Consider the following 22,349-nt stretch of genomic DNA (forward strand, 5'->3'; position numbering starts at 1 on the left):
ACAGACTTAACACATACTTAGAGAAAATTTAATTCAGAAGTAGAAGAAAACAATTTCTTCTCAAGTTCAAATGGAGCATTCTTTATGATAGATCACAAAACAAACCTCAGTAAATCCAAGAATATACAAAGCATTTTAAGCATCTTTTCTGGTCACAGTGGTATGAAACCTTAAATGAATTAGAAGGAAAAAACTAGAAAAACTACAAATACCTGGAGATTAAATAAATGTTCCTGAACAACTACTGGGTCAAAGGAGAAGTCAAAAAATACCAAGAGAGGAGAGAGGAGTAGGGGGACACGCTCGCCCTCTCCCACAAACACAACAAAAAAAGCACATCTACAGAATAAATGACTCGCACAGAACAGCAACCAATCGCTGGTAGAAGAACCTAAACTCCAATAACAGCAAGAAGTTCGTGACATTACTGGGCAGAACAGGAGAAAGGAGGAGAGTGAGAGGTGACTCCGAGCGACACGGGCACTCCCGAAAGGGAACTGCGGAGGAGAAAGGGATCCCGCACCCTGGAAAGTCACCTACACGGGGGAAAGATCAAACGAACCGGAGCAATCTCCAGATGCAGAGAAGAGTGTAGCAGTAAGTTGGAGTATGGAAAAGCCGATCAAGAACCCAACGGACCATCTGAACTATGGGCACAGTCACCAAAAAGTTAGACGCCTGGGTGGGGGCTGGGCACCGAGACCTGAGCTCCAGAGGTTAGTCCCTGGGCTGGGGGGGCGGGGAAGAACAGAAACTGCTTGGGAGGTCTAGAAACCATTTGACGGGGCAGAGACTGCCTGGGAGACTAGAAAACAAAGCTGTCGCAGAGGAAGGGAACAATACTCGAGGGGCGGGGAAGTGGAAAGCCACATCAGAGGGAACCTGGGAGAAGAGCCTGGGCTGCGGCCGTGCTGGGGAGGGGAGAGAAGAAGAGGTGGGTCCCCATAGAATACCCCCCACGCCACAGCAAGCTTACAGGCCCGCTAGCTAGCAGAAAGCTGTGCTTCCCAGTGCATTCCCTCCTCCCACCCTCGCCACCCCCAACGCTCTCGCCGAACCTGGGGCTGCCTGCCATCCAGGAGGGCTGGCCTCAACAATTGCTTGAAGCCTACCACCGCAGGGGCTGTCCCTGCACAGGCCTGAATGCCCTTTGGAGGGGCTACACTTCTGCAGAGCAGCACCAAACACCATCAGCCCCCGAGAAAAGGCATGCAGCCCAGAAAAGCTAGAACAAGCCTAGCCAGGCAGTGAATAGATCTGCCTAATTCTTGGACGGTTTTTCGGAGTTGGGCTGCCCCGGGGAGAGGCCTCTTCGGTTTCCAATGGCCCTGCTACAAACCCAAGCCCCCAGGGGGTGCCCTAGTGGATCAGCTGCATAGGACTGCCAGCTCCAGGCAGGACCCCCTGCAGCCCAGAAAAGCTGCAACAAGCGTGGCCGAGTCGGGAAAAGATCTAAGACAGTTTTTCTGAGTCAGCCTGCCCCAGGGAGGAGCCTCTTCGGTTTCCAACGGCCCTGCTACCTGCCCAAGCCCCCAGGGGGTGCCCTAGTGGATCATCTGCATAGGACTGCCAGCTCCAGGCAGGACCCCCTGCAGCCCAGAAAAGCTGCAACAAGCTCGGTCGAGCTGGGAAAAGATCTCAGATGGTCTTTCTGAGTCGGGATGCCCTGGGGAGGAGCCTCTTGGGTTTCCAGTGGCCCTGCTACTACCTGCCCAATCCCCCAAGGGGTGCCCCACTCCCACGGAAGAGCTGCTCAGCACCACCAGCACCCTGGAAGAGCCCCTGCAGCCCAGAAAAGCTGCAACAAGCTCGGCCAGATTGTGAAAAGATCCGCCTACATTCTCAGGCCGTCCTTCTGAGTTTGGCTACCCTAGGGAAGAGCCTCTTAGGTTCTCAGTGACCCAGATAGCTGCTCCAGCCCCCAGGGGGTGCTGCACTCCTGAGGAACAGCTGCCCAACACCGCCACCCCCCTGCAAGAACCCCACAGCCTAAAAACACCAGAGCAAGCTCTGCATGACCAAGTGAAATCTGCTACCATCGTGGTGTGGACCTCCCAGTCCTGTCTGCCCTCAGGAAGCCCTCCTTTGCTTCAAAGAAACACTGTTAGCCCCATCAACACTCCAGAAAAGCCACACTGCCTCAAAAAAGATTGACCAACAACACCAGCCCTCAGGAAATATTCCACAGCATTGACAAGGCAAACACTGCCTGATAACGGAGAAAGATAACAACAAGCAGGATGAAGAAGCTGAGAAACCACCCCCAGTTAAACCAACAGGAGAACTCACCTAAAACAGTCAACAATGAAACAGATCTCTGCAGTCAGACAGACCTGGAGTTCAAAAGAGAAATACTGAAAATACTGAAGGAATTAAGAGAAGATATGAACAGTAATGCAGATACCCTCAGAAAGGAACTAGAAAAGATAAGGAGGAGCCAAGAAAAACTACAACATTCATTTGCAGAGATGCAAACTGAACTAGGGGCAGTAAAAACCAGAATGAATAATGCAGAAGAACGAATCAGTGATATGGAAGATAGAATAATGGAAATCACTCCATCCAGTCAACAGACAGAAAACCGAATCAAAAAACGGGAAAGCAATAATAAGAGACGTATGGGATAATATAAAGCGGGCCAATCTACGCATAATAGGAATTCCAGAAGGAGTAGAAAAAGATAAGGGGATGGAAAATATATTTGAAGAAACTATCGATGGAAACTTCCCAAATCTAAAGGATGCTGGGTTCAAGATACAAGAAGCACAGAGGGCCCCAAACAAACTGAACCCAAACAGACCCACACCAAGACACATCATAATAAAAATGGCAAAAGTTAGTGATAAAGAGAGGATCCTAAAGGCAGCAAGAGAAAAACAGAATGTTACCTACAAGGGAACCCCCATAAGAATATCAGCTGATTTCTCTACAGAAACACTACAGGCCAGGAGGGAATGGCAAGAGATATTTAAAGTGCTCAAAGGAAAAAATGTGCAACCTAGAATACTCTATCCAGCAAGAATATCATTTAAAATAGAAGGAGAAATAAAAATTTTTTCCAACAAACAAAAACTTAAAGAATACAGCAACACAAAACCCAGGTTAAAGGAAATATTGAAAGGGCTTCTCTAAACCAAAAAGAAAGGAAGGAAAGGGAAGAAAAAAGAAAAGAAAAAAAAAAAGAAGAAGAAGATGAGGAAGAACTAGGACTGAGGAAACCGCAATCAGAGAGCAGTCACTCAAATAAGCCAGCATACAGTTTTAATCATGAACATGCTTCAGACAAAATAAAATTAAAAAGAAAAAAATAAAAAAGAGTCATCAAAACCATAAAATGTGGGCAAGGGATGTTAGGAAGTAAATAACCCTTTTTGTTTGTTTGTATGTTTCTCTTCTTAATTTTAATATAGTAATGAGGTGTTTGAACTTACAGGACCATCAGACTAAAACACACAATTATGGGAAGGGGTTAACATACTTAAAAAACAGGGCAACCACAAGCCAAATCCAAATATTGCATTTGCAAAAAATGAAAAAAAATATATACTCAAGCAGATAATAACAAGAGACCATCCAACCAAAAAAAAAAAAGGAAGAATGGAGAACCATAGAATCAACTGGAACACGAGGTTCAAATGGCAATAAATAATCATCTATCAATTATCACCTTAAATGTCAACGGACTGAACGCCCCAATCAAAAGACACAGAGTGGCTGAGTGGATAAAAAGGCAAAAACCTTCAATATGCTGCCTACAAGAAACTCACCTTAGGACAAAAGATACATATAGATTGAAAGTGAAAGGGTGGGGAAAAATATTTCATGCCAATAGACATGACAGAAAAGCAGGAGTCGCAATGCTCATATCAGACAAAATAGACTTTAAAACAAAAGACATAAAGAAAGACAAAGAAGGACACTACTTAATGATTAAGGGATCCATCCAAGGAGAGGATATCATCAACATATATGCCCCAAATACAGGAGCACCCAGATACATACAACAAATATTAATAGACATAAAGGGAGATATTGATGAGAATACAATCATAGTAGGAGACCTTAATACCCCCCTCACATCAATGGACAGATCCTCTAGACAGAAAACCAATAAAGCAACAGAGATCCTAAAGGAAACAATAGAAAAGTTAGACTTCATTGATATCTTCAGGACACTACATCCAAAAAAAGCAGAATACACATTCTTCTCAAATGCTCATGGAACATTCTCAAGAATCAACCACATATTGGGACACAAAGCTAACCTCAATAAATTTAGGAGCACAGAAATTATTTCAAGTATCTTCTCTGACCACAATGCCATGAAATTAGAAATCAACCATGGGAAAAGGAAAGAGAAAAAACCTACTACATGGAGACTCAACAACATGCTACTAAAAAACCAATGGGTCAATGAGGAAATCAAAAAGGAAATTAAAAACTACCTTGAAACAAATGATAATGAAGACACAACCTCTCAAAATCTATGGGATGCTGCGAAAGCAGTGCTCAGAGGGAAATTTATAGCAATACAGGCCTTTCTCAAAAAAGAAGAAAGATCCCAAATGGACAACTTAACCCTCCACCTAAACGAATTAGAAAAAGAAGAACAAAGAAGTCCTAAAGTCAGCAGAAGGAAGGAAATGATAAAGATCAAAGAAGAAATCAAAAAACATAGAGAAAATTAATGAAACCAAGAGCTGGTTCTTTGAAAAGGTGAACAAAATGGACAAACTCCTGGCCAGACTCACTAAAAAGAGGAGAGAAAGAACCCAAATCACCAAAATTATAAATGAAAAAGGAGAAATCACAACGGATACAGCAGAAATACAAAAAACCATAAGAGAATACTATGAACAACTGTATGGCAACAAGTTTGACCATCTGGAAGAAATGGACAATTTTCTAGAATCTTACAGCCTGCCAAAACTGAATCAAGTAGAAACAGACCAACTGAACAGACCAATCACTAGAAATGAAATTGAAGAGGTCATAAAATCACTCCCTACAAATAAAAGTCCAGGACCAGATGGCTTCACAAGTGAATTCTATCAAACATATAAAGAGGAATTGGTGCCCATCCTCCTTAAACGCTTTCAAAAGGTTGAAGAAGAAGGAATACTCCCAAAGACATTCTATGAGGCCACCATCACCCTCATTCCAAAACCAGACAAAGATAACACCAAAAAAGAAAACTATCGCCCAATATCATTGATGAATATAGATGCAAAAATTCTCAACAAAATCTTAGCCAACCGAATCCAACAACATACCAAAAAAATTATACACCATGACAAGGTTGGATTCATCCCAGGTGCACAAGGATGGTTCAACATACACAAATCAATCAGCATCATACACCACATTAACAAAAAAAAGTCAAAAATCTTATGATCATCTCAATAGACGCAGAAAAAGCATTTGACAAAGTCCAACATCCATTCATGATCAAGACCCTCGCCAAAGTGGGTATAGAGGGAACATTCCTGAATATAATCAAAGCCATTTATGACAAACCCACAGCAAATATAATCCTCAATGGGGAAAAACTGAAAGCCTTCTCACTCAAATATGGAACAAGACAGGGATGCCCACTCTCACCACTGCTCTTCAACATAGTTTTGGAAGTCCTGGCCACAGCAATTAGACAAACAAAAGAAATAAAAGGCATTCATATAGGAAGAGAAGAGATAAAACTGTCACTGTATGCAGATGACATGATACTATACCTAGAAAACCCTAAGGACTCAACCCCAAAACTACTTGAACTGATTCATAAATTCAGCAAAGTAGCAGGATATAAGATTAACATTCAGAAGTCAGTTGCATTTCTGTATACCAGCAATGAAACATTAGAAAAGGAATACAAAAATACGATACCTTTTAAAATTGTACCTCACAAAATCAAATACCTCGGAATACACCTGACCAAGGAGGTAAAGGACCTATATGCCGAGAACTATAAAACTTTAATCAAAGAAATCAAAGAAGATGTAAAGAAATGGAAAGATGTTCCATGTTCCTGGATTGGGAAAATCAATATTGTAAAAATGGCCATACTACCCAAAGCAATCTACAGATTCAATGCAATCCCTATCCAATTACCCATGACATTTTTCACAGAACTAGAACAAACAATCCAAACATTTATATGGAACCACAAAAGACCCAGAATCGCCAAAGCAATCCTGAGAAACAAAAACCAAGCAGGAGGCATAACTCTCCCAGACTTCAAGAAATACTACAAAGCCACAGTCATCAAAACAGTGTGGTACTGGTATCAAAACAGACAGACAGACCAATGGAACAGAATAGAGAATCCGGAAATAAACCCTGACACCTATGGTCAATTAATCTTTGACAAGGGAGGCAAGAACATAAAATGGGAAAAAGAAAGTCTATTCAGCAAGCATTGCTGGGAAACCTGGATAGCTGCATGCAAAGCAATGAAACTAGAACACACCCTCACACCATGCACAAAAATAAACTCAAAATGGCTGAAAGACTTAAATATACGACAGGACACCATCAAACTCCTAGAAGAAAACATAGGCAAAACACTCTCTGACATCAACATCATGAATATTTTCTCAGGTCAGTCTCCCAAAGCAATAGAAATTAGAGCAAAAATAAACCCATGGGACCTCATCAAACTGAAAAGCTTTTGCACAACAAAGGAAACCAAAAAGAAAACAAAAAGACAACTTACAGAATGGGAGAAAATAGTTTCAAATGATGCAACCGACAAGGGCTTAATCTCTAGAATATATAAACAACTTATACAACCCAACAGCAAAAAAGCCAATCAATCAATGGAAAAATGGGCGAAAGACCTGAATAGTCATTTCTCCAAAGAAGATATACAGATGGCCAACAAACACATGAAAAAATGTTCAACATTGCTAATTACAAGAGAAATGCAAATCAAAACTACCATGAGATATCACCTCACACCAGTCAGAATGGCCATCATTAATAAGTCCACAAATAACAAGTGCTGGAGGGGTTGTAAAGAAAAGGGAACCCTCTTGCACTGCTCGTGGGTATGTAAACTGGTATAGTCACTATGGAGAACAGTTTGGAGATACCTTAGAAACCTACACATAGAACTTCCAGGAGTTCCCGTTGTGGCTCAGTGGTTAACAAATCCGACTAGAAACCATGAGGTTGCGGGTTCGGTCTCTGCCCTTGCTCAGTGGGTTAACAACCCGGTGTTGCAGTGAGCTGTGGTGTAGGTCGCAGACACAGCTCAGATCCTGCGTTGCTGTGGCTCTGGTGTAGGCCAACAGCTACAGCTCCGATTAGACCCCTAGCCTGGGAACCTCCATATGCTGCAGGAGCGGCCCAAAAAATAGCAAAGAGACAAAAAAAAAAAAAAAAAGAACTTCCATACGACCCTGCAATCCCATTCTTGGGCATATATCCAGACAAAACTCTACTTAAAAGAGACACATGCAGCCGCATGTTCATTGTAGCACTATTCACAATAGCAAAGACATGGAAACAACCCAAATGTCCATCAACAGATGATCGGATTAGGAAGATGTGGTATATATACACAATGGAATACTACTCAGCCATAAAAAAGAACAACATAATGCCATTTGCAGCAACATGGATGGAACTAGAGACTTTCATACTGAGTGAAATGAGTCAGAAAGACAAAGACAAATACCATATGATATCATTTATAACTGGAATCTAATATACAGCACAAATGAACCTTTCCACAGAAAAGAAAATCATGGACTTGGAGAATAGACTTGTGGCTGCTAGAGGGGATAGGGAGGAAGTGGGAGGGGTCAGGAGTTTGGGGTTATTGGATACAACTTGGAATGGATTTCCAAGGAGATCCTGCTGAGTAGCATTGAGAACTATGTCTTGATACTTACATTTCAACAGAACAAAGGGTGGGGAAAAAAAAAATGTATACATGTAGGAGGAACTTGGTTTCCATGCTGTATGTTGGGAAAAAAATAAATAATAAACTAACAAAAAAATTAAAAACAATTTTAAAAAAACTTGAAAAAAAATCAAAAAAATAAAATCATACATCCAATAAGAAGTTACCATGTAAAATACATAACAAAAAAACAAGAAATCCAATTAAAATGCAGAGGATTTGAGCTCCTGTTGTGGCTCAGTGGGTTAAGAACCCGACTAGCATCCATGAGGATACAGGTTCGATTCCTGGTCTAATTCAGTGGGTTAAAGATCTGGCATTTCCGCAAGCTGCACTGTAGGTTACAGGATGCGGCTTGCATCTGGTGTTGCTTTGGCTGTGGTGTAGGCTAGCACCTTTGGCTCTGATTTGACCCCTAGTCTGGGAACCTCCATATGCCATGGATGTAGCCCTAAAAACATGCAATAAAATAAAATAAAGACAGAAACAAACTCATAGATTTTGAAAACAAACTTACGGTACCAAAGGCGAAACTGTGGGGGGAAGGATAAATTGAGAGGATGGGATTAACACATATACACTACTTTATATAAGACAGATAACTAACAAGGAACTACTATAGAGCACAGGGAGATGTACTCGAGGTGCTATAACAACCTATGGATATATGTGTATGTATAACTGATTTACTCTGCTGTACACATGAAGCTAATATAACATTGCAAATCAACTATACTTCAATAAAATTAAAAATTAAAAAATGCAGAGGATCTGAATAGACATTTTTCCAAGAAGACATACAGAGAGCCAACAGACCATGAAAAGATGCTCAATATCATTAATTATCAGAGAAATCCAAATCAAAACCACGATGAGGAATCACCTCATACCTCTCAGATAGAGAGGCTACTGTCAAAAAGACAAGAAATAACACGTGCTGATGAGGAGCTATAGCAAAGGGAATCCTCATGTACTCCTGGTGGGAATGTAAATTGGTATGGGAACCATAGAAAACAGCATGGAGGTTCCTCAAAAAGTTTAAAAGAGAGCTACCATATGGTCTGGCAATTTCACTTCTGGGTATTAATCTGAAGAAAAAAATACTAATTTGAAAAGATGCATGCACCCCACGATTATTTCATCACTACTTAAAATAGACATGATATTTTTGAAAAACCTAAGTGTGCATCGATGGATTCATGGATAAAAAAGAGGTGTCATACACACACACACGGAATACTACTCAGCCATGAAAGGAGTGAAATATTGTCATTTAAAACATGTATGAACATAGAGGATATTATGCTAAGTGAAATAAATGAGATGGAGAAAGACAAATACCACATGATTCCACTATGTGTGTAATCTAAAAACAAAATAAATAAAACAAAACCCAGACTCAGATACAGAAAACAGATTATGGATGCCAGAGTGGAGGGCACTAGGCAGGGGTTGGAATGGGTTAAGGGGGATCAAGAAGTATAAATTTCCAGTAATAAATAAGTTATGAGGTTGTAAAGTGCAGCATGGGGAATATATAATATAATAATATTGCATTAATTTCATATGGTGATGAACAATAACTAGACTTACTGTGCTGATTATTTCTTAACAGGTACAAATGTTGAATCACTAATAAAATATTGTATGTCAATTATAAACATACACACACACATATAAATTGGGAAATGCTTTGATATGGATGAAAACAAAAATACGGCAGGCCAATATTTATGGACTGTAGTAAAAACAGTGCTTAAAGGTAAATTTAGAGCAATAAATGCCTATATTAAAAAGGAGAAAAGTCTCAAGCCAACCTAACCTTCTACTTTAAGAAACTAGGAAAAGGTCAAACTAAAGCAAATAGAAGAAAGAAACAGTAAAGCTTAGATTGGAAATAACAAAATAGAGAAAATCAATGAAACCAGAAGTTGGTTCTTTTAAAAGATCACATTTTTACAACTGAAAAAACCTTTAGCTACATTGACCAAATAAAGATGAGGAAGGAGGTACAGATAAAAAGAAAAAGAGAGAGGGAGGGGGAAAGAAGACTCAAATGACTAATGTCAAAACAAAATTGAGCATATTACCACTAATGTTACAGAAATAAAATTACAAAGGACTACTACAAAAAACAGCATGCCAAGTTAGACAACATAGATGAAATGGACAAATTTTTACAAGGTTACAAACTACTGAAACTGACTGAAGAAAAACAGAAAATTTGAATACATTTATAATAAGAAACGAGATTAAATTAATAATCAAAAAGCTTTTTTTAAAAAGGGCCCAGAACCAGATGGCTCCACTGGAGACTTTCACAAAATATTAAAGAATTAACATCAATCCTTGACAAACTTCCAAAAACAAAAAGATGGAATAGTTTCCAACTGTGAGACTAGTATTAGTCTCATACCAAAATCCACAAAAATACCATGAGCAAACTACAGAACAAAATTCTTTATATATAAAACTGGCAACACTCAACAAAATGTTAACAGCAAGTCCAGCAACATATAGAAGAATTATATTGGAGAGTTCCCGTTTTGGCTCAGTGGTTAATGAATCTGACTAGGAAACATGAGGTTGCAGGTTCGATCCCTGGCCTTGCTCAGTGGGTTAAGGATCCAGCGTGGCCATGAGCTGTGGTGTAGGTCGCAGACACAGCTTGGATCTGGTGTTGCTGTGGCTGTGGCGTAGGCCAGTGGCTACAGCTCCAATTAGACCCCTAGCCTGGGAATCTCCATATTCCATGGGAGCAGTGCTAGAAAAGGCAAAAAGAGGAGTTCCCGTTGTGGCTCAGTGGTGAACAAATCCAACTAGGAACCATTAGGTTGCGAGTTTGATCCCTGGCCTTGCTCGGTGGGTTAAGGATCCGGTGTTGCCGTAAGCTGTGGTGTAGACTGCAGATTCGGCTCAGATCCCGCATTGCTGTGGCTCTGACGTAGGCCGGTGGCTACAGCTCCAATTGGACCCCTAGCCTGGGAACCTCGATATGCTGCAGGAGTGGCCCAAGAAATGGCAAAAAGACAAAAAAAGAAAAAAAGAAAAAGAAAAGGCAAAAAGACAAAAATAAAATAAAATAAAATAAAATAAAGTAATTCTACACCAAGACCAACTGGAACATAATCCAGGAACTCAAAGTTGATTTAACATACAAAAATCAGTCAATATAATGTAAAATATTAACCAAAAAAAAAAGGGGGAGAGGAAATTATATGGTCATCTCAATAGACATAGTAAAAGCACTTTAAAAACTCCAACAACTTTTCATGACTCAAAAGGACAAACAAAATAAAACGTGAACAACTAAGAAACAGAAAGGAATTTCTTCAACCTGATAAAGGACGTCTACAAAGAACCTACAGCCTACATCATCTTTAATGGGGAAAGACTGAAAGCTTCTCCATTAAGATCAAGAAAAAAACAGCATTACACTGGCGGTTCTAGCCAGGGAAATTAGGCATGAAAGTGAGATAAAAGGCATCCAGATTGGAAAAGAAGAATTAAAACAATATTTTCAGATGACATGACCTTCTAGGTAGGGTCTTACAGAATCCACAAAAATACTATTAGAGCTTATGAATGAGTTCAGTAAGATTGTGAGATACAAAATCGCTATAAAAAATCAATTTTATCTCTGTACATGTACAATGAACCATCCAAAAATAAATTTAAGAAAACAATTCTAATTATGACAGCATAACATATAAAACAAAAATGAAACTTTAGCAAAAGAAGTACAACACGTATACCCTGAAAACTACAAAATATCACTGAAACAAATTAAAACTTAAATAAATGGAAAGACAGTCTTTATTCCTGAACTAGAGAAGTGAATATTGCTTAGATGGCAATACTTCCCAACTTGATCTATAAATTCAGTACAAGCTTTTTGCAAAATGTTTAATATAGATCCTACAATTAATATGGAAATGCTAGGGACAAGAATAGCAGGACTCACATTTCCTGATTTCAAAATCACTACAAAGCTGTAGTAATCAACAAAGTACCACTGGCATAAGGACGGAAAAGACCTGAGGAGTTCCCATTGTAGCTCAGTGGGTTAAGACCCCAACTAGTACCCATGAGGATGTGGGTTCATTCCCTGGTCTCACTCAGTGGGTTAAGGATCCAGCATTGCTGCAAGCTGCAGCATGTCACAGAGGCAGCCCAGATCTGGCATTACTGTGGCTATAGCATAGGCCAGCAGCTGCAGCTCCAATATGACCCCTAGCCTGGGAACTTCCATACGCCACAGGTTCAGTCCTAAAAAGAAATTTAAAAGAAAGAAAAAAAGAAAAGACTTTTAGAGTCCATAAATAAATCTAGACTTTTATAGTCAACTGATTTTCAACAATAGTGCCAAGAAAATTCAATGTGGAAAAAATAATCTTTTTCACAAACAGTACTTGGACAACTGGATAGTCACATGCAAAAGAATAAAATTAAACCCCTATCTCACACCATATACAAAACCTAAGTCAACATGGATCAGAGACCTACATATATAAGAACTGAGGAGCTTCTACTATGGCACAATGGGATTAGTGGCATCTCTGCAGTGCCAGGAGGCAGGTTCTATCCCTAGCCCATCACAGTGGGTTAAAGGATCTGGTGTTGCCACAGCTGTGGCATAGGTCTCAAGTGCAGCTGGGATCTAATCCCTGGCCTGGGAACTCCACATGCCATGAAGTGGCCAATAAAGGGGGAAAAAAGCTAGAAACTGTAAAATTCTCAGAAGAAAACACAGATGAAAAACTTCATTATCTTGAACTAAACAATGGATTCTTAGCTGTGACACCAAAAGCACAAGCAACCAAAGAAAAAAATATATAAACTGAACCTCATCAGAATTAAAAATTATTGTTGTTAAATGTACACTATAAAAAGTATAAAGGAGTTCCCAATGTGTCTCAGTGGTAACAAACTGGACTGTCTCCATAAGGACATGGGTTGGACCCCTGGCCTTGCTCACTGGATTGGGAATCTGGCTTTGCCATGAGCTGCAGTGTAGGTTGGTTGCAGACATAGCTCGGATCTGGCATTGCTGTGGCTGTGGCATAGGTCAGCAGCTGCGTCTCCAGTTTGACCCCTAGCCTGGAAACTTCCATATGCTGTGGGTGTAGCCCTAAAAAGACAAACAAACAAACAAACAAATAAATAAATAAATGAAAGTATAAAGAAAATGCGTAGAATTAGAGAAAATATTTGCAAAGCATATATCCGATAAGGGCCTGGTATCCATATATATAAAAAACCCTTATAACTCTATAAGGAAAAGATAACCTACTGGAAAAACGAGCCAATTATGTGAATACATGTCTCCAAAGGAGATATTCACATGATCAATAAGCACAAAAAGATTCTCAAAAGCTTTAGTCATTAGAGAAAAGCAAGTCAAAACCACAATGAGTTACCACTTCACAACCACTGTGTAGCTAAAATCAAGAAACTACAAAGTGTAAGTATAAGTAAGGACGTGTAGAACCTGGATCCCAAAACATTGCTAGTGGGTGTGTAAAATCATGCGGCCACTTCGGAAAAGTTTGGCAGTTCCTCAAAATGTTAAACACAGACTTACATTTGGCCAGGCAATTCCACCTCTAGGTATATACACCCAAGAGAACTGAAAGTATATGTTCGCTCAAAAATTTGTACATAAATGTCACAGTAGCATTAGTCATGGTAGCCAGAAAATGGAAACAACCCAAATGGCCATCAACTGATGAGTGGATAAACAGATGTGGTATATCTTTACAATGCAGTATTATTCAGTCATATAATGGAATGAATTATTGTTCAACTTGGGTGAACCTTGAAAACATTTTGCTAGGCCTAAGGAGCCAGATACAAAACGCTACAACCAAAATGTCCTTTAATGGGTAAAAAAACAAACTGTTGTATCCACTCAACAGAATACTCCTAGGGAACTGAAATGGATAAGCTACTAATGTATGTAGCAACACAGCGGAATCTCAGAGGCATTAGGCTGAGTGAAAGGGGCTGGTCTCAAAAGGTCACATACTGTGTGACTCCATTTAAGTGACGTTGAGAAAAGACAAAACAACAGTGATGGAGAACAGATCAGTGGTTGGCAGGGAGTGGACAGGGGGGAAGACAGTGCAAGTATAAAGGAATCCAATGAGATAAGGGAGCTTTTTAAGGTAATGGACTATTGTTTTCTATCTGATTTTGATGGTAGTTACAGGACTCTATATGTGTGTTAAAATTCATAGGACTGTACACCCAGGAAACAAAAACCTACCCACAAACAGAAAATCAAGAAACAGGAATAAGCCCTCCTCTCCTAACATGCACATTCTTTCATAATTAACTGGAAGAAATGACTGCAATTCAAAAAAGAGCAAGTTTAACTGAGACTTCTAAAACAAGCTAATTAGTTATGTATTATTAAATCCAAATAGTTTCAATAGGCAGAGTTAATACGCTATAGCAGGCAAAAGGTGTAATCTCTATATATTGAAGTACAAGAATTAACTATTCAAGCCTCGATGCAAAAAGTATAATTAAAATTCCATGTATATGATATAATTCTAAGCTGGGGGGGAAGCCTTATTATAGATTGAACTGAAAGGCCCTTACAAACATTTTAATCACCTGATAAAAGAAAAATAAGAGAGAAAAGAGTCACAACTCCATTCTATTACAGTAGAAGTGTCCCTCTTCCAAAAGCAAGCATGTCCCTCAAACTTTTAAATGACATTTCTCTTAAGTCCCCCCTGGCCTCTCCAAATTATTCTCCCCAACCCCCACTGACAAATTCCTGACTTGGAGACAAGCCCTAGTCCACAAACTGCTACCTCTCAACTGCCTCCTGACCATAAACTTGAGAATAGCCAGATAGCAAGTCCCTGCTCTCTTCTGATGATCCAGCATGTTGCCCTTCCCATGCCACCTAATTTTTCTAACCCTGCCATCCTAACCCCATCAGAGAAACAGGTCTGCTCTCACATATCCATCCTCTCATCCATCATTCCCATCTGGTTGCATCACCTTATCTTCCACAGAACCTCTCCTAAAATGGTCTCCCTGTCTTGGAACCAAGGGATGCATTTCTGATCTTTTTGCTCAACTTCTCAGATGTCATCAATCCAGCTGGACACATGCTCCTTCTGGTCCCATTTTCCACTCTCAACCTCTTTCACACCACGTTCTCCTGATTTTTCCTGACCTGGCCACCTGTGCTGGTTGCCTTTGTTGACTCAGCCTCCTCCCCTGCACTTCTCAATATTTGAATTTCTGAAGGTCCAGGCAAAGCCCCTTATTTCTCTACACTCTCCTCTTTGTGATCCATTTGTCTTCCAACTTCCAATGCCATCTTTATGTCCCTGCTCACTTTGTTTCAGGATATTTCTTTCTTCCTTTTTTTTTTTTGGCTTTTTGCTATTTCTTGGGCTGCTCCCGCGGCATATGGAGGTTCCCAGGCTAGGGGTCGAATTGGAGCTGTAGCCACTGGCCTACACCAGAGCCACAGCAACGCGGGATCCGAGCCGCGTCTGCAACCTACACCACAGCTCACGGCAACGCCGGATCCTTAACCCACTGAGCAAGGGCAGGGACCGAACCCGCAACCTCATGGTTCCTAGTCGGTTTCGTTAACCACTGCGCCACGATGGGAACTCCTCTTTTTTTTTTAATGGCGACACCGATGGCATAAGGGCAGGGATTGAATCTGAGCCATAGCTGTGACCTATGCACAGGTATGGCAATGCCGGATCCTTTAACCCACTGAGCCGGGCCAGGGATTGAACTGATACCCCTGAAGCAACCCAAGACATTGCAGCTGGATTCTTAACCCACTGGGCCAGGGCAGGAACTCCTCAGAATATTTTCTTTTTTAAAATTTATTTTATTGAAATATAGCTAATTTATAATGTGTTAGTTTCTGATGTACAGCAAAATGATTCAATTGTGTATATATATATATATAAATATATATAAATATATAAATAAATAGTTTGCCTTTGTTAACCCCAAACACCTACTCCATCTCTTCCCAATCCCTTTCCCCAGGCAACCACAAGTCTGTTCTCTAAGTCTGTGAGTTTGTTTCTTTTTCATAGATAAGTTCATTTGCATCATATTTTATATTCCACATGTAAGTGATATCACATGGTATTTGCCTTTTTCTGACTGACTTCACTTTCTATGATAATATGCTCCATCTATGTTGCTGCAAATAGCATTATTACACATTTTATAGCTGTGTAGTATTCCATTGAACATATGTACCACATCTTCTTTATCCATTCCACTGTCAATGGACATTAAGTTTGTTTCCATGTCTTGGCTATTGTAAACAGTGCTGCTGCCAACACTGAGGTACACATTATCTTTTCAAATTATGGTTTTCTCTAGATATATGTCCAGGAGTGAGACTGCTAGATCATATGGTAGCTCTGTATTTAGCTTTTTGAGGAACCCCTATACTGTTCTCCATAGTGGCTGTACCAACCTACACTCCCACCAACAGTGTAAAAGGGTTCTCTTTTCTCCACATCTCTCCAGCATTTATTTTTTTATAGACTTTTTAATGAAGGCCATCCTGGCTGGTGTGAGGTAGTACCTCATTTTAATTTTGATTTGCATTTCTCTAATAATTAGTGATGTTGAGCTTTTTTTTCATGTGCTTATTGGTCATCTGTCTGTCTTCTTTGGAGAAATGTCTATTTAGGTCTTTGTTTCAGGACATTTTCTAATCTGTCTCTGAGATCTGAGTAAATGTTGCATTAAAATGAGGATGCATTAAAAAGAGGAAAAAGAAGCTTGAGATATATACTGCTTCACATGACCCTCTCCTCGGTGAATGAACAGAAAAACACATATGTCTAAAACATTCTTAGACAAATAAACCAAACTAGTGTTCTCTATTTCACTCACCCAAGGTGTCTAGCAGAACTTGCAACCACCCTCTTCTCATCCACTCTCACTGACATTTAGTCCTGTGTAAAATGAAACAATTTATTACAGTTGTCTCTTGGTATTCATGGGGGATTATTCCCAGGATGCACATCAGACACTAAAATTCATGGTTGTTCAAGGCCCTTATATAAAATAGTGTGGTACAGTCTGCCCTCTGTATCCTCAGATGCAGAACTCCTAGGTAATTCCTAAGAACACCTGCCTCATTTCCTCCCCATGGTGGGGAATTAGAACAGTGCCAACAGAGGGGTCTGCAGACCCACTAGTCTTGCCACATGAGCTCTCTGTGGGCTGTGGAGGAGCTGACAAAAGGCTGGAATGCTCTCCTCAGAAAAAAGAACACACACAAAAAAACAAGCCTCCGTATATACAACTTCCAGGGTCCACTGGCTCAAGCTCATTCCCTGACCCACAGACTCAAGCTCAGCACCCTGTACTGTGGGTTCCTGGGGGCTCCCCTTGACGCACCCAGGCCTCCATTCTCTATGGCTCCCCAGGTTCACTGCTAAGACTACAACAAACTGGGCCAGTGAGAATGACCAGCCCTGCAGAAACCACGCCATCCACTCACTGAACCCATGTTCACTGAGCTCATCCCACATTCTAGGAAAGTAAAAAAAAGATGGGCTGGAAGTACAGATGCACATCCTTCTAAACTAACGAAGTGCTGCTCGTCCTCCTAGATCCCACTCCCAGCAGAAATCTAGCCTCCATCACCAAGTGAGAGTGGCACATTCCTGCCCAACAGGCCTACAGTCACAGCCATCTGGTACTATGGCCTTGTGCCACTGGAAAGATAACAAGCCAGTTTCAAATGGTAAAGGGACCCAAAAATAAAGATGTAAAACCAGAGCCCCTAAAAATGAGCCAAATGCTACTTCCTCAGCAAACATCTTCTAACGGCAAATCAAGCACAAAGGTCTCATTACAAAGAATCCCAATTCCAGACAGTGAGAGAATTAGTTTCACAATGAAAGCCTGTATGCCAAAGCTCTTTGATAATTTAGTTAATTATAGGTCTCTGCCTTTGAAAATTATATTTTTGTGTCTCAAATATCCCCCCTAAAAGAAACATCAAAACTCCATCAAGGAGTTCCCGTGGTGGCTCAGTGGTTAACAAATCTGACTAGGAACCATGAGGTTGAGGGTTTGATCCCTATCCTTGCTCAGTGGGTTAACGATCCGGCGTTGCCATGAGCTGTGGCGTAGGTCGCAGATGCGGCTCGGATCCTGCGCTGCTGTGGCTCTGGTGTAGGCCAGTGGCTATAGCTGCGATTCGACCCCTAGCCTGGGAACCTCCATATGCCGCGGGAGTGGCCCAAGAAATGGCAAAAAGACAAAAAAAAAAAAAAAAAAAAAAAAAAAAAAAAAACTCCCTCAATACGAGAATGGTTACACAGATTATATTTATAAAGTAGAGTAATATGTACCCATTAAAAAGAGCTGGGTAGCAGTTCCCATCGTGGTGCAGCAGAGACAAATCCAACTGGGAACTGTGGTGTTGCGGGTTTGATCCCTGGCCTCACTCGATGGGTTGGGGATCCAGCATTGCCGTGAGCTGTGGTGTAGGCCTGCAGCTGTGGCTCTGATAGGACCCCTAGCCTAGGAACCTCCATGTGCCATGGATGCAGTCCCAAAAAGACAAAAAAAAAAAAAATAGCTGGGTAAAACCTTATCACAGCTGACCCATGAAGTGGGGGTTAGAGGCACTGAAAATTCATGAAAATCCTTGTATAATTTTACAGTCAGCCCTCCATGTCTGCATATAGTACCTCAATCTTGAAAAGCATCCAGGTATAAGTGAACCCATGCAGCTCAAACCCGTATTGTTCAAGGGTCAAATGTGGATTACCCAAGTGATGTGTATTGTTTTATCTGCCTAAAACTTTATTCCCCTTATAAATTCTCTTACAATTCATGTGATCCTACCTGGACTTACAATCATGCAACCACTGCAATTGATCCTGGGATATGGGATACACAATCACAATATGAAAGAAAACCTAGTAGAGTCTCTGCTGGGAATTTCTCACCTGGAAAATAAAAGCCTCCTGCATGTCTAACTACAGGGCTGTGTGCACATGACTCACAAGAGCTTTGAGTGGCAGAAAGACACACAAAGAGTGTGTGTGTGTGTGTGAGTGCACACGCACGTGCATACACAGCTGACCAGTATAAACACAGAAAGGCTATACCTCACACAGTTTATAGGGTGGGAAGCAAAGACAGAGGAAATGCTACTTCTTTATGAAATTCAAAAGAAATTCTAGGATTACTGGTGGTTTTTCCTTTCCCTTTAATATGTTTCAAATTAAAGGAAAAGCACCAGTCTATCACTGACAAGACCCCAATTTGCATTCCTTAACTCCACTTATCAAGTCAGTTATTTGGAACTGGAAACTTATTTTTCCAAAGAAACCATACTATGAAACAGTTGAGGTGAGATCCCAAGCCAAATCCATAAATGCTTATTTAAACCATAATTTGCTTTGGGGAAACTACATTTTTTAAAGTCCTTCCTATGTGCCAGACACAACGTCTTCCAAAAACATTAGCTCGTTTATTTCTAAAAACAAGCGCTGATGGAGTTTTACTTTCTACACAGGGCAGCTGTGAAGTGTGTGATAACCGGCCACCGAGAGCTGCAGGACAGGTCTTCACATGGCTTCCCATCACTATAATCACACCAACAACTATGACGCTCCCCTGGGGAGAGAAAGATCTCCTTGTACCAAGACCAGACTCCCAACATGCATCCCAGATCCTGGGTCTACAGAGGTTCCCTGTCACCCTCTTCTCTATTATTTGTACAAATGCGCACCACCCTTAAGCTCTGTCCTGCTTTTCCCTGTAGCCAGATTCCAAGGGCTCTCCCTCCCCCCACACCCCTCTCTGCTTCCTAACGCCCCCTCACACCATCCAGCTTCTGCCACAGCCACTCCAGCCAATCAGTTCTTTCCCTGCCCAACCTCGTGGATGCACTGTGGTCCTTATGTATTCTGGGTGCCCTGTAGCATAGGATGCAGCTGTCACACCCCTGCTGGCTCCTGCGACACCTCTCTCCTCTTCTCTTTCCATTTCTGGGACCACTGTCCTATCTTCTGTTCTCATTCTCTCTTCTAATTTTCCTTAGGACACCAATGTTGTCTGGATTTCTGTCCTTAGCCATGAGTCCTTCTCAACACTGATGCTTGCCTGAGTCACCACCACTGATGCAAAGACTCCCAGACATTTATCTAGGGACCTGTAAAGAAAGATCCATCAGGACTGGGAGTCAGAGGCCTCAGCCCTAAGGATCCAACACTGAACCCATGATCTCTTCTCCACCTGCCTCCTGGCTCTGTGCCCAACCCACCTTAGGACGGTCGCATGTCATCCTCACCCCATACTTCAGCCTTGTAAGTGCTTTTGTGCATATTCTCCCATTCAATCCTCATGAAAACTTGTGGGCAGACAGGACAGGCACCATGTTTCAAGGGTTTCTTGGATTTGTTGGAGCAGGTATGGTTAGACATGCAGACACAAAACCCCTCTCACAAGGAAGGAGTTTGTCACAGAGTTTTCTAGAAACAAGAGGCACAGCAGGCCACACAGGGCCACACAGGGAGGCACCAGGGTCTGTCAGGAGGCAGAAGGAGGGGAAACAAGGCTTTTATCATGGTTTACACAAGAAGGGATAAGCAGGATAAGCTTTGGCTGGTTTGAGTAATTTTGGAGGGCTCTAGGGTGTAGAGGCTGTCCCCAGTTGGAACCTGGCCCTGGGGTAGTACCAGCATGTGGATGGGTGGAGAGTGGCCCAGAGTACAGCATCCCTATTATGGAGGTGTTGGGGATATGCCCTCTGGACTGGCCGGTCAGGATTTGAAAGGCTCTTGTGCAGAGGAGTCGTTTGCTATCTCCAGGAATTAGCTGGCCCTGGAGGGGCAGTCTCTCTAAGGTCAACAGGGCTGCAAGATGTCAAAATATGAAAATATAGAAAATAAAAAGACGTTATTAATATACACTGAAACAACCCTGTCTTACAGAGAATAGCATAAAGAGAGGTTCACTGACTACATTCAAATAGACTGATAAAAATTCTACCTTAGAGTTGACCCAGCGTCTACATCGATTAGCTCTGTTCAGATCTCATACTGCAGCTTTATGTCCCTTCTACTTCTGAGAAGGGAGCTGGAGGTGAAGCAGATTTCCCTACTAAGAAGAGGCAGGGTGGGACTGAGCGAGGCCTTCCCTCCCAGCCCTTTGCAGGAGCCTCGCCACACAGCCTCCCAGGCCCCAGCCCCGCCAGCAGCCCTGTGAGTACACTGGGCCCCTCCCAGTTATAAGTATTGGCAGGGTCTGCCTTTCTGGCTCCCATCTCCCACATTCACATATGCTGAAGACACCTCTGTGGGGAGAATATATATCCAGAACACGTATTTTATTCCAAAACAAGGCTTCAGATTCAGTCTGGAGCTGTCCTCTCACCCAGGAAACAGGACTGAACAGCGTTACAACTCCCTGAGCCCAGTCCTGCAGCAGTGGGTCCTGCTGGGAGGGAGGGAGGGTTTGGCACTCACTCTGGGTCTTTGGATGACCATGCTATTCCTGCCATTTGGGAAACAGCATCCAGGCCAGGAATGGTGGCCATCCTTTAATACGAGAGGTGCTGATGCTTAAGTATTAATGCAGGTGAAGTACAAGTTTATGGAAAAATCTCAACCTAAAACTCTCCTTCACAATTAAGCCCCAAGTGTTTTCCCATTGTTCTACACACAGTTGCCCAGGAATGCAACTACCTACTGGGTCAACTGAGAGAATTATAGTGTGTTCAGAACTTTGCCAAGAGCTGGTCGCTCTTTTGGTAAATCACGTCACTGATGACAACACCCCGTCCTGGCTGCAGGGGCAGCTGTCACATTCACAGTGCTGGTGGGCAGATGAGCAAAGACCTGGTCATTCACTGTGAGTCTTAGTAGGGGATGTGTCTAAGTAGCATATACATATCATCTTATTGAAAATTACTTTCATTTCTTTTGCATAATACACTTAAGAGCTTTATAATGTGTTCTGAAGTAAGTGACACTATATTAGACTTTCTCTGACTTTCATTTGGGGATATGACAAAAATGCTGTAAAAACAGGCTGTAGGGTCTGGTGGGGTTCGGACCACAGGCCCAGAGTGGGCTCCTGCAGCCTCTGGGCTCTGCCTTGGATCCAGTAAGCATTTTGGAGCTCAACGACAGACCCATCTCCAAAATGGCTCTCTACACAGTCTGCAATCAGTGACAGAAAGAACAGAGAAGAGAGAACTGCCTTATCTCATTCCTCCTCTCAGTGTTCCCAGCACACTCGCCCCTCTGCACATCCTCTGCCCTAGATTGGCTGCATCTTATCTTCCTCAAAGTTCTCTTATGACCTCCAATGGCTCTTTATCACTCCCACCTCTGCAGATTCTTTGCTTATGCCCAGCTATCCTTGAAGAGATGGGAAGGCAGCAGGGAGGAGAGTGGGCAGTTTC

At 41.7% G+C, this 22,349-nt stretch overlaps 1 protein-coding gene across 3 annotated transcripts in view; it reads right to left on the reverse strand.

Moving 5' to 3' along the window:
- The window catches only part of ENTREP2 (endosomal transmembrane epsin interactor 2), a 472,203-nt gene that overhangs the window by 404,676 nt on the left and 45,178 nt on the right, over nucleotides 1-22,349 (reverse strand). Inside the window, exon 1 of one of the 3 annotated variants that reach the window (XM_084976745.1) lies at nucleotides 16,808-16,869. The exons of the other annotated variants lie outside the window; for them this stretch is intronic. The gene's annotated coding sequence lies outside the window, so the exon portion shown is untranslated. Of the gene's footprint in view, nucleotides 1-16,807; nucleotides 16,870-22,349 lie in introns of those variants that run through there. 3 annotated transcript variants of the gene reach the window in all.

The sequence above is a fragment of the Sus scrofa genome, chromosome 1 (genome assembly GCF_054392235.1).
Source record: "Sus scrofa isolate SSC_HxYL_T2T_F1_AM1 chromosome 1, Sscrofa_HxYL_maternal_Yorkshire_Landrace_v2.0, whole genome shotgun sequence".
In the NCBI taxonomy this organism is placed as follows: Eukaryota; Metazoa; Chordata; class Mammalia; order Artiodactyla; family Suidae; genus Sus; species Sus scrofa.